Raw genomic sequence first — 16,095 nt, forward strand, 5'->3', positions numbered from 1 at the left:
TGCACTTGGGGAGGGGTTTCCTTGCAGAAGAGGAAATCCCTGAAGGCTGTCTTCTTCTTTTTTTTTTTTTAAAGCAACTGATTTCTTTTTTTTTTTTTAAGATTTTTATTTATTCATTTGAGACACAGAGATACAGAGAGAGAGAGCATGAGCAAGGGAAGAGGCAGAGGGAGAGGGAGAAGCAGGCTCCCCACTGAGCCAGGAGCCCCATGTGGGGCTTGATCCCAGGACCCTGGGATCATGACCTGAGCCAAAGGCAGATCTTAACCATCTGAGCCACCCAGGCACCCCGACTGTCTTCTGATAGTACTGCCAACAGCTGGGCCAGTAAGTATTTCCTTGAAGAACACGACCAGCTCATCTCTATGTCCACCACAATTTGGGAATTAAAATGTACTAAGTGCTTAAGAAGGATTAATGAATTTAATCCTAATAGCAACCTAGTAAGGTAGGACTACTGCTCTTTTTTTTTTTTTCTTTTTTCAGGTGAGGAAAATGAGGCTTAGGGGGATAAACAAATTGCCCTGGGTGACACAGCTGAGAAGTGATAGTGTCCAGATTTGAACTCTGGTAATCTAAGCTTATTTTCTGGTAGTGAATCACCCACGCAGTGAGAGCTACAGAAAAGTACAGAGAACCATTAATATCCGAAAAAAAAAAACAAAAACTATCTAATTAGACAGGTAAGAATAACATCCTTGATAAGCAAGAATGTAAAATATGGCATGTTGCAATGTAAAGAGAGTGGGGACTGGAAGTCAAATGACTTGAGTTTGAATCCACCACTTTCTGGCTGTGTGGTTTCGAGCAAGTCACACAAACCCACCGAGCCCCACCTCTCTCCTTTTCAAAATAGGCACGAGAACAACTTCCTCTCTGAACTTCAGAAAGGGTCATAGCATCTGCATTGCAGATAGTGATGTTCCATGACGGCACGTGTTGAACCTTGCCATCCGCATTATGTGCTGGAGGCGTTCAGAGGAGCCCAGTGAGGACGGGAAGACCACGGAAGAAAGAGTGTTAGGCTGGGCTTTGAGAATAGTACTGGAGAAGGAAGAAGGAGGAGAAACAGAAACGGGAGGGACTGGTGAGATGTTTTAGAGGTTGGGAAGGAACAATGACTTTGCTGACAAAGGTCTTAGACATCCCCTATGCCATCTCATGAAATCACCTCACAGCCAATGAGGTAGGTGCTACTGCTATCCTCCATTTTCAGATCAGAAGACTCGGGCTTGAGAGGATATGATATATGCCCTCCATTGGTGGTGGAACCAGGATTTGAACCCAAATTTGGAGGATTCCAATTCCCTGCTCTTACCCTACTGTCCTGTTAACGTGTGGTCCATGTCTGTCCATAGCACTTCTGTTAGGAAAAGCAGCACTGGGGAGGGGAAGGTGAATCCAGCTTCCAGCTGGCGAGGCTCTCTTCTCAAGGAGCATTTCCATGTGTTCTTGGAGTCAGAGTCCTATTTTGACAGGGTCTGTGCAGAAGGGAGCCTTTTTTTTTTTTTTAGCTGTGTTTCTTCCTTCTCTAGTTTCATCTGCCATTTCTTTCCCTGCCCTGGACAGTACCTTTCCTCTCACAGTGGTGTGCATGTCCTCTGGGATCAGCACTGACGGGCTTATCTGCCAGCCTCTGGAGGCCTCCCTCCCACACACGACCGCTGTTCGCAGAGTGGGCACAGGCTTGATTCTGCAGTGTACCTTTACTGAGCTGAACCCAAATCCAATGCACAAAAAATGAAACTCGATTCCAAGTGTGTAAAGCCAGAGGCGGGGGGTGGGGGGTAGGGTGGCATCCAGACACAGCAGGTGGCCTTGAAATCTCGGGGGTCTAACTCTAACGTGTAGCTAGGACAGAGACAATATTCAAATGTAAAATCGTACCAATAATGATAAAAACACAACAGCCACCATGCAACAGCTAGTCATAATGATATTGTAACTATGATAGGAAGAAGAACTAATAATCACTGACAGCCCAGGCTTTGGTATCCTCACTGCCTCACATTTCCTTTCTGCTAGGTCAGAATAGTAGAACAAATGGAAATAGGAGGAACATTCTAACAGCACGCGCTGCCTGTCAATACTGTAAGACCAGCTGGGGTGCAGTGATCCGTGTGCCTGTGGAAATGTCCAAATGAAACCTGTTGACCACCAGCCAGGTATCACACATAGAAGCTTTTAGCATTAACTGCCGGGCAGCAAAGATGATGTCTAAGACCCCTCCTTAATCCAAAATTCTATGATACAGTGACTTCCTAAGTGTCCATTTCCCAACCTGAAGCAGCTCTGTCATGCCTTTGAGGACCTAAATATGGGGTGGGTAACGTCATGCCAATTTCCCAAGTCTTGAGGCTCAGGAGCAGTATCGAGTGTCGGGGTTGTAGGTCCGCATTTATGGATCTCCATGTGGTCTGTCAAGCAGCGCTGTCGTTGTAACAGATAAAACAATCTCTGTGTTTATTTCTCACCCACCTGGGGAAGGCACACCGGTGGGGGGACGATGCTCTTGAGGTCAAAGGGGCTGAAGGAAAAAGCTAAGTTGGTGGAGAGCTCCTGTTTTAAAGTACACATGGTACAAAACAAGGCAAAGACGGAAAAATCGAATACAGTTAAGTGCCTGCCTGTGAACAGATCCAAATGATGCTTCCCCCAATCTTTGTCAGGGCCTTCCCTGGAAGGTGGGTTGTCTTTAAAGTCAGAACAGTGCAACAGTAGTCTTAGCTAAAATAGGAGTTTTTAAGATGGATTTACATTCTGGCATTTTGTGTCATTTAAAAGAGTTAGAGGTGCCTGGGTGGCTCAGTTGGTTAAGCGACTGCCTTCGGCTCAGGTCATGATCCTGGAGTCCTGGGATCGAGTCCCGCATCGGGCTCCCTGCTCAGCAGGGAGTCTGCTTCTCCCTCTGACCCTCCTCCCTCTCATGCTCTCTGTCTCTCATTCTCTCTCTCTCAAATAAATAAATAAAATCTTTAAAAAAATAAAAAATAAAAAATAAAAGAGTTAGGTCTGCATACATTAACCCTGAGGTGATCCCCTGATGTAATATTGGGAAAAGTGAGATTCAGAATAATATACTGTAAAACTATTTCCGGAGTCTTTATTTTGTTGCATGTATCTAGTTACTACTTTTACCCTACTATGATATTAAAATGATTATGGTAAAAAAGAAAGAAAGATGGATTTGCACACTGAAGGAATATCTCTAAAGAAATAAATGCCCATATCTCTGGTGCCCCCTCTATGACAAATGTAAGAATCACAGCCAGGGTTTTCCTTTGGACCACATTTTTTCATTCTCTCACACTCTGGTCTAGACTTCAAATCTTTTCCTCAAGCTCTGAGTGGAAATCACTGATTAGGCAAACTGCTGATGTATGAGCAAAATTAGTCTGTTTACCATGTAGGAGCTTGCTAATTGCGAAGAAACGTGAGTTCGCAGGCCCACTCTCCTTTGTTTGTGAGATGCTGTCTGCCATGACAGGGGAGCATGTACCAGCAGGAAGAGCCCAGGCTGGAGTGGGTACAATAACTGGGCTAGTTTCTGTGCTTTGCTTTCTTCTCATTCAGTTTCCTTCCTGAGATGATTCACCAAGAAGCCTCCTTGGCTTTCTATTGTGCTGTGCTATACGCATCCAGTTAAAAGCCGATGCCACTATGAAAATTGATCTCCTGCAGAAAAGTGGCACACTCATTCATTTAGCAAATCTTTATTGAGCACCTACTTTTTGTTAAGCATTGGGCTTGGTGCTGAGCATAAAGACAGACATGATTGTCAATAAATTAGCAAAAAGAAAGTGTCCTGTACTCAACTAGGCCAAATATAGTGTAAGGTTACAGTAAAGAATGGTAAAATTCTGAGGAGGCAGGAGTAATCATGTTTAGGAAAGTGGGAAAGTGCCCAGGCAAGACAACATTGGAGCTGAGTCTTTTTTTTAAAAAGATTTTGTTTATTTATTCGAGAGAGAGAGAGAGAGAGAAAACTAGTACAAGTGGGGGGTGGGGAGGCGCAGAGGGAGAGGGAGAAGCAGACTTCCCGTTGAGCAGGGAGCCCAATGAGGGGCTCGATCCCAGGACCCCAGGATCATGACCTGAGCCAAAGGCAGACACTTAACTGACCGAGTCACCCAGGCGCCCTTGGAGCTGAGTCTTAAAGAGGAGTTTTGGAATTTAATCTGCAGAGAAGGGCATTTTGGATAGGAGAGGCACCATGGGATAATACACAGAGGTGCAAATGTGAACATTATTCTGGAAGGGCCAGTGGTCCAATGATGGTCATGCATCTATAGGCTGTTATATCTGAAAGGGGATTTGCAAATGATCTGGTTCAATGGCTTATTTTGCAGTTGAGGAACCCGCAGGCAGGAGCACTGAACTGACTTCTCCAAAGTTTGAAACTGATCTGCTCAGTCCCTTCACACCAGCTCTCTGTATTTGAATCTACCATGCTTTGGACGTATTTATGCGATGGATGGAGTTACTTACATCTCATTTCTGGGTGCTTTGCACTGGCTTTTGTCCCCTTGCCAAGTCTACAAATAGCATTCTCTTGCTCTTCCACCTTAAATACATCCATCAATTCACGAATCAATCCATCTATCAAAAATGTATATAGAAACTACCTTGCCTGGCACTCTATACACTGTTTATTTCTTCTGCTCTTTAGAACTACCCGTTTGTTTGTGTTGCTTATCCTTAAAATGCACTTATTCTTGATATAAGATGTGAAAATCTGAATCTATACTTCAACGTTTCAACGTGCCGAGAAGCAGAGGTATTTCAGAGCTGAAAAGACACTGGGATATAGCTTGGTGTGCTGTTTATGTGTGTTCCAGTTTATACATTTCCAAGAAAACTATTTTTAGGAGCCCCTGCCCAGCACCGTTAGTCTAAGTTAATTAAGATGAAAATGAGGACGAATCATTTCTGATAAACCCTTGCCACCTGCAGAAGTAAGTCGCCTATGACCTCTTCTGGAATCTGGGAGCTTGGCTGCCTGCAGCCGGGCTGCACATGATGTGTATGTCATTCCCCTGCTGCTTTCCCCCTACACCCCCTGTGTCTTCCACCTCACTCTCACCCAGCCTGGCCACACAGTTCCAAGGATGTCCAGCTGCAGACCTGGTCTCTCTTCTCTGCAGGCCTGCAGGGACATGGGTTGATTGCATACACAAAGATGTCAGAGCAAATAACTACGTCTGGGAGCTGTCGGAAAAACAGTCTGCAGAATAAAATGCACACATTGTCGAAAGGGTGGGGGAGGTTAGAAAGCAGGATATCTTGACAGAGAGAGAAAAGTGTTGGAATTAATTCATAAACGTGTTGGGTGGAAATTAGCAGATGATGATTTGCAAGGGGAGTGGAGACAGAGGAAGAGAGAAAAGGGAAGAGAGACAGATGGAGAGGGGGAGGGAAATGGTGGAAAATAGAGCAGAAGACACAGCTTTCTTTCATGGGCTTGCTTTACCCTCAGCTGAAGCAGCCTGTGCTTTTACAGGGATCCCGCTACGCTTTTCATCTCATGTTCCTCCCTTAACCTCCGCCATCCACCATCAGCAACCCCTGCTCCTGGCCTCACTCCAACCTCCCACTTCCCCCACAGTTGTGCTTTTTGCACGCGTGGGATTCCCAGTTTCTTGATAAGGGGACTCTTGTGAGGCTAAAAGCACCAAACTTCTGGCTCAGGCATGGTCGGGAGGAAGGGACTTTAGAGGGAGGACTTACCTCCTGACACTTGGGTCTGATACAAATCACCCTCTCTGAGCCTCAGCTTTTCTCCCTGTCAAATTAGGATTGTTGGCTAGCTAATGAGATTCTGTGAGTCATTTATCTTAGAATCTGGTATGCTGTATGCATTCAGTTCGTATCATTATTATTATTATTACTACTACCATTAATAGCAGTAGTAGGAGTAATAGATTTTAAATTCTCTCTCTGATGTTTGATACCTAGTAGTTCGATCTTTCTGATACAAGTCAAGAGGTCTAAGCAGTGTGTTTAAACTCAGTTTTAGAGCCAAAATGGACACATGTTTCCCTACTTCCATTCCTTAATTGATGGTTGGAGTTTTGCCACATAACAGTAAGTCTGTTGGATGATGTTCCATTCTGGAGCATAATACAGGCAATCACCCAATTTCATTTTGAGGGAACAACTGATCATTACGTGCAAGATGAGACTGGGCTGGGTTCATTTTTCCCCCCTCTATTACAACAGTTCTCCTTGAAGTATCTTCTCCTAATTTCCCCTCTTCCTCCCCAGATTCAAGGTAGCACTTGTGAATCTGCGCCTGCCTGTAGTCTCGGTGTATGCAGATTCTGAGTTTTTCCTAAAGTAGATCTGGATACATTGAAGCTGTGTGCACACTTATGCCTCTTCCAAAGTTATTTTTCACCTCTCTGTGCTCCGTTTTCTTTCTCTGTGGCTTCTGAGTCCTTGTTTCTGTACCACATGGCTTTAGGGCCTCTTCCCCCACTTACAAAAGGGAACAACAAATTGCATTCTCCATAAAATCCATTCACACCAACACACTAACTCTTCAAGTGTTTTGCGATTGGAATTCCTTAATCTCTAACTGAGCTTTGTCTTTTGAGAAAGAAGTTAGGCATTACCTTGCCCAGGGTAAAACAATCTGGGGAGGGGTAGAGGGGACTTTCCCTCTCCTCTGTTTTCTATGTTGTCCCTGAGGGAATACTTGCTTTAAACATTTCAGAAGGGTTGCTTCAAAGCGAAATTGAGATGTGCAATAGTTAATTTTAAATGTCAACTTGGTTAGGCCACAGTACCCAGATAGAGTCAAACATTATTCTAGAAAAAACTGACCTCCGTTGAGAAACAGGGAATTCCACTAGGAGACAGCCTTCTGATTTGAACTGTATCATTAACACCTCCCTGGGTCTCCAGCCTGCTGACCTACCCCACACACTTGGGACTTGCTAGCTTCTATAATCATATAAGTTAATTCTTTAAGACAGACAAACACACACATACAGAGAAAGAGGTGACATATATGTAAAATCCTACCGAGTCCATTTCTTTGGAGAACTCGGACTCTTACAAGCCTCTTGGACCCATGTTCTCTCCCTGTCATTCCCCTTTCTTTCCTTGTCTTCTGCTTTTGCTTTGCCGCTTCCTTTCCCTTTCTCTTTCCCAAGACTTCCTGATGCCTGGAGGAGGGAAGGTCAAATGTTGATTCTGTGTTATCCCTTCCCAGACCACTGGACTGCATTTCTCACCACCACAGGCATTTTAGAGCCTCATGACCCAGAGAGGTTTGCCCTTCCTTCCTTCCTCCCTTCCTTCCCTTCCTTCCCTTCCTTCCCTTCCTTCCCTTCCTTCCCTTCCTTCCCTTCCTTCCCTTCTTTCTTTGGGACACTGAATCCATCCAGCAAGATGACCTGGAGCTAGAGCAGCTGGGAGGAGATGAGGGAGAACTTTTGGGATTACAGTCAGAGAAAAATTTTGGTGCCAAGTTAAGAGGTGGGTGGGGGAGCATTCCTGGTGATGAAAAGAAGCTGTTTGGAGACAAATCCCAGATCTCTGTGTGGTGGGGGTGATAATGCTTATTGCCCTGCAGAATTTTAGAGATTGGCCAGGCCAATGCAACTCAGACTGTTGCCCAAAACCCACAATAAAAATACATTTTAAAATGTCACCACACCACAAGTGCACCCATGAGAGCCTGAGAACTCATACAAATAAATGAATATAGTCTAGACTCTCTGATGTCATAATACTTTATGAGAGGCTTATTCTTTATGCCAAGTGACCATATATCACAATGATTATGTAAATCACAAGATATGCTTCTGATTAATATGGTTATGTTTTATTAATTAGGATATTAATATCTGAAGCCCATCCACATAGCTTGTTAGCCATGTGGTACAGCCACCATTTTCCTCCCATGAAGAGCTTTTTACAATCTAAATAATAGTGTGCTCCAGCATCAGTAGTTTATGGGCACAGGGCATATAATTCTAATTCTTTTTCTTCACCTCAAGCTAAATTGCTACCAATAAAATCGTATCCAAAGTCTAAATGAGGACAAATATATTCAATTATGTAATATTTGGTATGTGATTCTTGAATAGCTATAATATCTGTGAGATTGCAGGGTAAGGATTGGAGATACAGGACTATTTTTTATTATTTATTAAATAAATATTTATTGAAAATCTGCTATATCCCAGGAACTGTTATGGATGCTGGTGACAGAGCAGGGAACCATGAGGGGGGACAGGAAAAGATTTAGCGTTTTCTTTTTTTTTCTTTTAAGATTTTATTTGTTTATTTGACAGAGAAACAGAGAGAGAGATAAAGCACAGGCAGGGGGAGCGGGAGAGGGAGAAGCAGGCTCCCCGCCAAGCAGGGAGCCCGATGTGGGGCTTGATCCCAGGACCCTGAGATCACGACCCCAGCCGAAGGCAGATGCTTAACGGACTGAGCCACCCAGGTGCCCCAAGATTTAGCATTTTCTACTTTGAGTTTCTAGAAATGACTAGGAATAATCTTTCTTCTCTATGCATCAGTTTCTTAATCTAATAATATAATACCTTACTAATAGAGGTGTTAAAATAATTATATTGAACTGTGTGTTGTATATTCTGGTTTCTAACACACAGTAGGATGATGATGGTGATGATGATGAAGGCCACTGTTAGTTTTTAAATGTTAGTTGGTTGATCTGTCCCTGAGTGGGTCCAGAGATGGAACTTCTAACCTGAAACAATTCATCCTAACATATCTATAAATCATTAACCATGTACAAAATATTGTTATTAGCATAGGCAGGTCTATGGCAGTTTCAGGGAACTCTGAATCTTCAGACACTACATATCAATATTCAAGTCTCTCATGCTGAAGGGAAATAACAAAACACACTAGCCTTCCCCAGACCCACATCTCTGTCCAGTTAGAGCTGCACTTTCTCTTTTCTCATTTGCTTGCAGGTGGGCTTGAAAACCTGGCCACATCTGCTTTCTCCACTCCTTGTATTCCGTCCTACCCAAGCTCAGCACCTAACTTCCACAGCTCCGGTGGGGAAACTGCTTCTACCAGTGTCTCCACCATCTTCCATTGTGCAAGACCAAAAGCCTGATTGTCCATCCTTCACCAAACTGAATTCTCTAGTATTTGACACTGTTAACCACTCCCTTCTTCCTGATTAGCCTCCTCCTTGATTTCTATGAAATCATCAATCCCTGATTTTCCTTCTATTTTTCTAGTTACTTGACAGATTCCTTCACGGGTTCTTCCGCTCTTCCCTTAAATGTTTTTGTTGCCCAGAATTCACACTAACATTTTATTCCTTCTCACTCTACTATTCCTGTTGACTGACTTCATTAGTACCCAGGGCTTCAGCTCCCACTTTTACAGAGATGATTCCAAAATCTATAACTGTAAACATTGTCTCTTTCTCAGGCTTAAAACCTAAATATCCCAATGCCGGCAGAAATCTTTACTTGGATGTTTCACCAGCACTTTCCACTTGGCATTTACGCTGATCACCCTCCCCTCAGTATCAACTCTTCTTGCTATTTCTCTGATTGGTAATATCATCTGCTCAGCTGTCAACATCAGAAACCAAGTGGCAGCCTAAATCCTGAAACTTCAGGCTTTAGGACTAAATTTAGGACTCACTTCCTTTGAGCAGCTTTCCAACATCCCAAATCTAGTTTAGATGGTCCAACTCTTGAGACAGCAAGGCATCCTTGCATATTGTTATTTTGAATCTTATATTTTACTACAATATCTGATTTATTTGCCTTACTAGACTATAAACTCCCTGAGGGTAGGTAATATATTATATTGTTTGTATCCACAGGCCCAGGAAAGTGCCGAGATGTTCAATTAATATTGGTCAAAGAACCCCCAAAACTCACAGCACAACACTGAATGATTGAATGAAGTTGTCAACAAAACAAATAATATAAAATAAATTGGCCAATGAGATAAGACTGCATGTAACCAGCATATAATATAAAACACAAGTTCTAGTTCCTAAGACCAAGAGAGATCAGATTCATTTTAGGAGGAAGGGGATGGAGTCCAGGTAGAGTAGCATCTTGCTTATTGAGCACTTACTATGTGCCAAGCCCTCTGCTAGATATTTCATATAAAACTTGTTCAGTTCTTCAAAGATAGAAGATAGCGTTAATGTTGTCCAACTAACCATTGAGGAAACTTGGCCTCAGAGAAGTCTGGCCCGTTGCTCAAGGTCCCCAGCTCTTAGGTGGTGGGTCCAGATTTAGGAGCCAGACAAATTGGCAGGCATTCTCTCCTTCATACCTTGGTTCCCTGAGTGGAATGATCCATTTTCCACCTGTCACAGTGGAAGCAAGAGTGAGACCAGGGAGGAGGAAGACTATAATTACTCCTATTGAGCATTTAAAAAACACATTTTATGGCTTGTAGTTCTCAATATAATGTTTTTTTGTTATTTGATTTCTAGAACTATATGAGGTATGACTATTAAGTAATGAGGATGATTTTATTGTACATCTTGTGGAAATTGGTCCCTTCACAGGAGTCTCTATCCTTTCTAGGAAGAGGTAATGTAATGTGGTAGATGCCCTATGATGTCCCACCCTTGACAAGTTTGGGGGCCAGGGAAGAAATGAGAGTGTGGTAAAGAGAGTCTCTAGTGGGGATGGAGTTGAACCCTCTGCTGTCCACCTCCCTGATTTTCTACAGACTATGGATAGTGGACATCAGTTCTCTCACGCAGCAAATATTTGCAGGTATTTATTCTGTGGCAAGTTCTAGTCCATAGTAGAGGAATCTGGGATGAGCAAGACAAATATCCTGCTCTCAGGGACCTTGCAATTCTAATGGGAGAAAGATGGTTATAGGTGTGTGCCCATGCCTACACACACACACACACACACACACACACACACATTTTTAAAAGAGAGTAAAATAAGGGGGATGATACATCAACCGGATTCTATGGCTATCAGTAGATCACTCTATAAGTCTTCGCGAACACCTCATCTATATATTTTTAAAATGCAAATCTTATGTGCCTTATGTTTTTCTGTTGGCTTGGCTTATCTTAGCTTTTGTTGTTTTTGTGCATCCCTTGGGCTATTTTTGTTGTTTTATTTGTTTTGTTTGGGTTTGGTCAGTTTCAGTCATTTTGGCATAGAGAAGAGAAGAGGGCTTGAATGCTCACTGACAGTTGCCATTGTGTCAGGTGCTGTAATAGGAGGTTTCACTTGTATCATCTGTCTTAATTCACACAGCAAGCTTTGAAGAAGCTCTTATTAACCCTGTTTGCAGATGAGGAGATAAAAACTCAGTGAAGATAAGTAATGTGCCCAAGATCACAGAGCTCGTACATGGCAGAGCTGGGCTATGAGGCATGAATTTTAATTCATGCCAACCATCGATTCTTTTCACTAGCTCAAGCAGAGGAGTCCTGTGTTGGAAAGGATGTGAAGTGGTCTATGATGAAAGAAGAACCGATTAAGATTCAACTGACCTGAATTCTGGCCTCAAGTTAGCCACTGACGAGGAAAACAATTTGACATATATTTGCCTCATTTGCAAGGGTGCAAAGAGACAATGGGAAGTGAAGTTCCTCATGCCTACCTGGCACTGATCATGTGGGCAGCTATCATATGAGAACTGCTCTGGGTTTTACAGAGGACACTACTTGTGTCTCATTCATAGTACTGTGTTTGGCATCTGTTTCTATTTCTTAGAACTTCCTTGACCCTAGAAACTGAAGGCCTAGTCAGTTCTTACCTCTCTGATCACTAGCGAACATTTCTAGTTTACTACACCACCTTGTCTGGAGGGCCCTGAGAGAGCCAACCTTCTTCACGCTAAGCTCCAAAGCCTCCTCAGTCATTCCCCTCCACTGGGTCCTTACCCATTTAGGTAGGTTTCTGTAATATAAATATGCATCATGTACGGGCTTCTTACTTTGTTTTTTCCTAATGCACACACAGAACAGCTGGGTACAATCTTTTCCCAGATAAACACAAGCTGTAAGTTTTCTTTATTTATGAATAACACACAGTTTGAAATTGCTTTTACAACTGGATACACACTTCATTAGGTAAATTCAGATATTTCTGTTGGATCCAGAATTCCCCAGTGGCCATCCTCACCTAGGCAGCTCCTCCATGGAAAAATGAAACCTTATTAATAACCACTTTTGATCCTTAGGTGATCTTTAGGTGACCTCTAATTCTAAAACTGGCTCTTCTTTAAAATCAGAGAAACACCCGTCCCATATTATACACACATAAAACCTTCAGACAACTTGAGAATTTGCCTGCCTTGTGCCATACAGCTTATCTGTCTACGGCACCACTTCAGGGAAGAAACCTGTGGCACTGGGGGAATTAGGTACTTCCGATAGGTAGTAAGAACTAACATTCATTGAGTGCTTACTGAATGCCAGGCAGGATGCTGACGAGTTTACATGCAGTATTTCATTTAACACTCACAAATACTGTGTGTACTCATTATTATCAGTGCCTCTATTTACAGATGGGGAAACTGAGGATGAGCAAAAGTTAAAGAAATTGTGAAAAGTCACATGGAAGTATTTAGGAAGGATTCAGACGGACCCCATTGTCCCTGTTCTAGTCTTACTACACTATAAAACAGGGGCTTTTAATTGACCTAGATCATGGCTGGTAAGTTACAGTAGATGCATGACTTAAACCTGGATCACTGGACTCTTATTAAGGGTAAGTGAGCAGTACTTTTTTTTTTTTTTTCAAAAATGTACTGATAACTTCATGGCCTTATTCTAAATCAATCCTAGAATCTACTCTCAAAAGCTGAGATGTGGCTGAGCAGGGGAAATCTACTAAGAGACAAATTGAAATCAGTGGAATCACTTTAGGTTCTGAAGCTTAAGATAAGGGGGACTATTTCTAATGTACAAACAAAGACGGGGGGCCTAGATCTGAGATGAGGGTTCCATGGATAACATGCCTCCCACCTGGAAAGAATTTTACCACCTTCTGTTTTTAGCGTAAGCTTGGAAGCAGGTTTTGGTGAGATGCTAGTGTTGTCCTCAGTCCTGTAGGGTAAGCTTCAGACTCCTTTCTCCCACTGCCAACCTAATATCTCCATCTGGCGGTCTTATGGAGCTTTTTACTCACTCTTTCAACCTCTGCCTCTCAAAATCTATTCCTTCTGGAGACATCACCGCCACAGGAAATTGCACCACCCAGTTACCAACCAAAACTTAGGAGTCATCCTCAGTCCCTTGATCTTCCTCAATCCCAACATCCAAACTCTCAGAAAGTCCTAAACTCTGTACATCCAAGATACACCCCTTACGTTTCTATTTTTCTCTGTCATCATTGCTTCTGCCATCATTTCTTTCCTGTTCCACTCTTGAAAATCTCCCTGCTTCCATTCTGTACCCTTGCAAACCATTCTCCATCAGTTCATGTCACCTCCCTGTTTTAAGTTTTCCGAAGTTATTGCCCTGCCCTGGATCCACCTCTGTCTTTTCTATTATAAATCACCTGAATATCAAGATGTCTGTAGATCTGAATCAAAGCTCTAGTTTGGACATGGGGCATTTACAATCTTTCACTCATGTCTTTCTACATTCACAAGTTGTTATCACAGGGAAGTGGGAGTTGTGTTATATAATCCTAATTTATGATTATGAAATGCTTCCAATGTGCAAAGTGTAACACATCGCCTCATTAATTGTCACCCTGTATTAATCATGCTTTAAAATTTTTCTGTATTTTATGATGCTTTGACATCTGGGAGGCTTGCTAATTCTGGAGAGACTGCCCCTCCCAGGGTTAGCTAATTCCTAGAGCTAGCAAGCAGCTTGTCTTCGGCATGCCTTTTGCAGGCAAACCAATCAAGTAAGAGCCCACATCCCCAACTGCCTTCTTTATCCAACTGTCACTTACCAAGCTATTTCCTCTGCTCTAACTCACCCCAGGAACACTAGAGACTACCACTGTAGCCCAGGGCCTGCCAGAATTACTCAAACAATCTGATTCTAAGCTTGCTCTAGTTTGCCTACCCAGCTTTACCCATTCCTTCTCGTAGATGCTGCAACCAAGGCTCTGGGTCTTTGCTTTCTCCTTGCTTCCTCTCCCTCTTGACATTGCACCCCCCCATGTTTCCCTGCATGGCTCTGCAGGGCATGGTATGCCCTCTCCTCTTGGGAATGGTAAGTAATAAACTCTTCTTTCAAGGAAGCTGTCTCTATGTCTGTTAACATACCAGACCTCAAAACAAAATCTTGGGGACATCTCAAGACACCCCCCAGGCCCCATGAGATAGGTATCGTTAGGCACCAGTCACATAGCTGAAGGGTTGAGAAGTCAGTCTCCGAAGAGACAGTCCAACTTCAGAACCAACATTCCTCGTCAGTACTCTTACTTTGTCCTCAGATATTCGTCTTCATATATGCAGATATACATCCAAGAGGGGTTTAACTCCCCATCATGGTACTCAACCAAATATTCCTTAGAAAACCCCCAATATAAACCACTTTAGTCCTTGCTCATTGTGAACCTCACATCCTGTTCTCTTTCCCATTCCAAATTCATTTGGTTTTCTATTCTATAAATGGAATATGGGTCCCTAGCAATGCCTTACACATGAATGAAATCTCCCCCACAAAACTGTTGACTGGCAAAGATTAACATAAAGATTAGACCTCTGTAGTTATTTCTCTGATTCACTAGCCCTTGAGTTCAGTGATTTATTCACCCACAAATATTGAACTAGGAAGCCAGCTTACTAGAAGAAAATAGACACAATAGGCCCTGTTCTCTAGGACTCCAGGTACCTATAGCTGGAGGGAGCCAGCCCAGAAAAAAGAAAGATTTCTTACATAATATTAAGAGTACATAATGTCTTGCTTCAACCTACCTCTGCTTCTCTTCTTTTCTCGTCCCTTCTGTTCTTTTCCCAGCTGGACTTCTTCCCCAATAACTTGTCCCGTTTCAAGCAATCCTTCATAGACTGAGTTAGCATTTAGCAGCTGCTCCATTTGCATCTCCTGAGGAGCACTAGGACTGGACTGACAGGTGCATGACAAGGGAATGTCACCTGAGCCCACTACAACCAAGTGGCAAGAGCTGTGTCACTCCTACGGCAGACTGACCTAACCCCATACCATCATCCCCCAGTGTTCAAGACAAAAACTCTGTAGCTGAAGAAAATAATAAGCACAGCTTCACAGTCTCAGCTTCACTCAGGTTAAAGCACTAAAGAAAGCCTTTCCAGTCTGGTGATAATGGATAAGAGCATCTCCGAGTTTAGAGGATTAGGTACAATGTGTATACAGAAAACCCAGGTACACTCAAATCTCCAGGAAAGATGTGTGTCATTAAAACTGGCAGGTGGTTCCAAAGTAAGTAGTTTGGCTGTTCTCTGAGGCCTGAGCCTCTCTTCCGGGCATCTTTTCTCTCCCACCCTTGTAGCCCAAGAGCTCAGGATGAGTGTTCTGCCCAACGCCTGTCTTTATTAATATCCCTTTTCTGGAAAGGAGCTGATACGCGTTTTTTTTCGCTATTTAAAAGAGATAAAGCATACATAGCATGACTAGTGACCAGTATTCTTTCTTCCTGAGGTGTGATGCTCTCATTAAAAACTTTAGACCTAAAAACATATGTGGAATCCCATTTACAAGGGAAGATGGGGCAGTATATATAAATGCTCAGTCCCCCATAATGGAGAGCAGATAGGATGCCTTTGTATCCTTAAACAGCTAAAGTAATGAGTAAGAATTTAAAGCTTATTTTTGAATTAAATTCCATTGTCCAGAGCCCTGCCTAATTTAACAAAAGGATTTGAGAAAGAATACAGTAAAGAAAATGCACATAACAACCACTGAATTATGATATAGGGGGATAAGCTATGGTTCTGCAGGTATGAGGTGGCTTCTGCCAGAAGGAACAGAAGAAAAGCAATAGGACAGGCCCAAGGAAAGCCTGAGCTCTCTGGTTAAGAACTGAAAGAAATTAATCTAAGCCTCAAAGAAACTGATAGGCTGGCCTTTAAGGATGCCCTATTCCCCAAGTCCCCTCCCAATACCGCTGTGGTGCCAATTCATGTTGTGATCATAAGCCATAGATGAAGTTT

General features: G+C 42.9%; 1 protein-coding gene across 3 annotated transcripts in view; it reads left to right on the plus strand.

Annotated features, from left to right (window-relative positions):
* The window catches only part of OPCML (opioid binding protein/cell adhesion molecule like), a 1,067,476-nt gene that overhangs the window by 559,415 nt on the left and 491,966 nt on the right, over positions 1–16,095 (plus strand). The gene's annotated exons all lie outside the window — the stretch shown is intronic.

Source organism: Halichoerus grypus, chromosome 11 (assembly GCF_964656455.1).
Source record: "Halichoerus grypus chromosome 11, mHalGry1.hap1.1, whole genome shotgun sequence".
NCBI classification, from domain to species: domain Eukaryota; kingdom Metazoa; phylum Chordata; class Mammalia; order Carnivora; family Phocidae; genus Halichoerus; species Halichoerus grypus.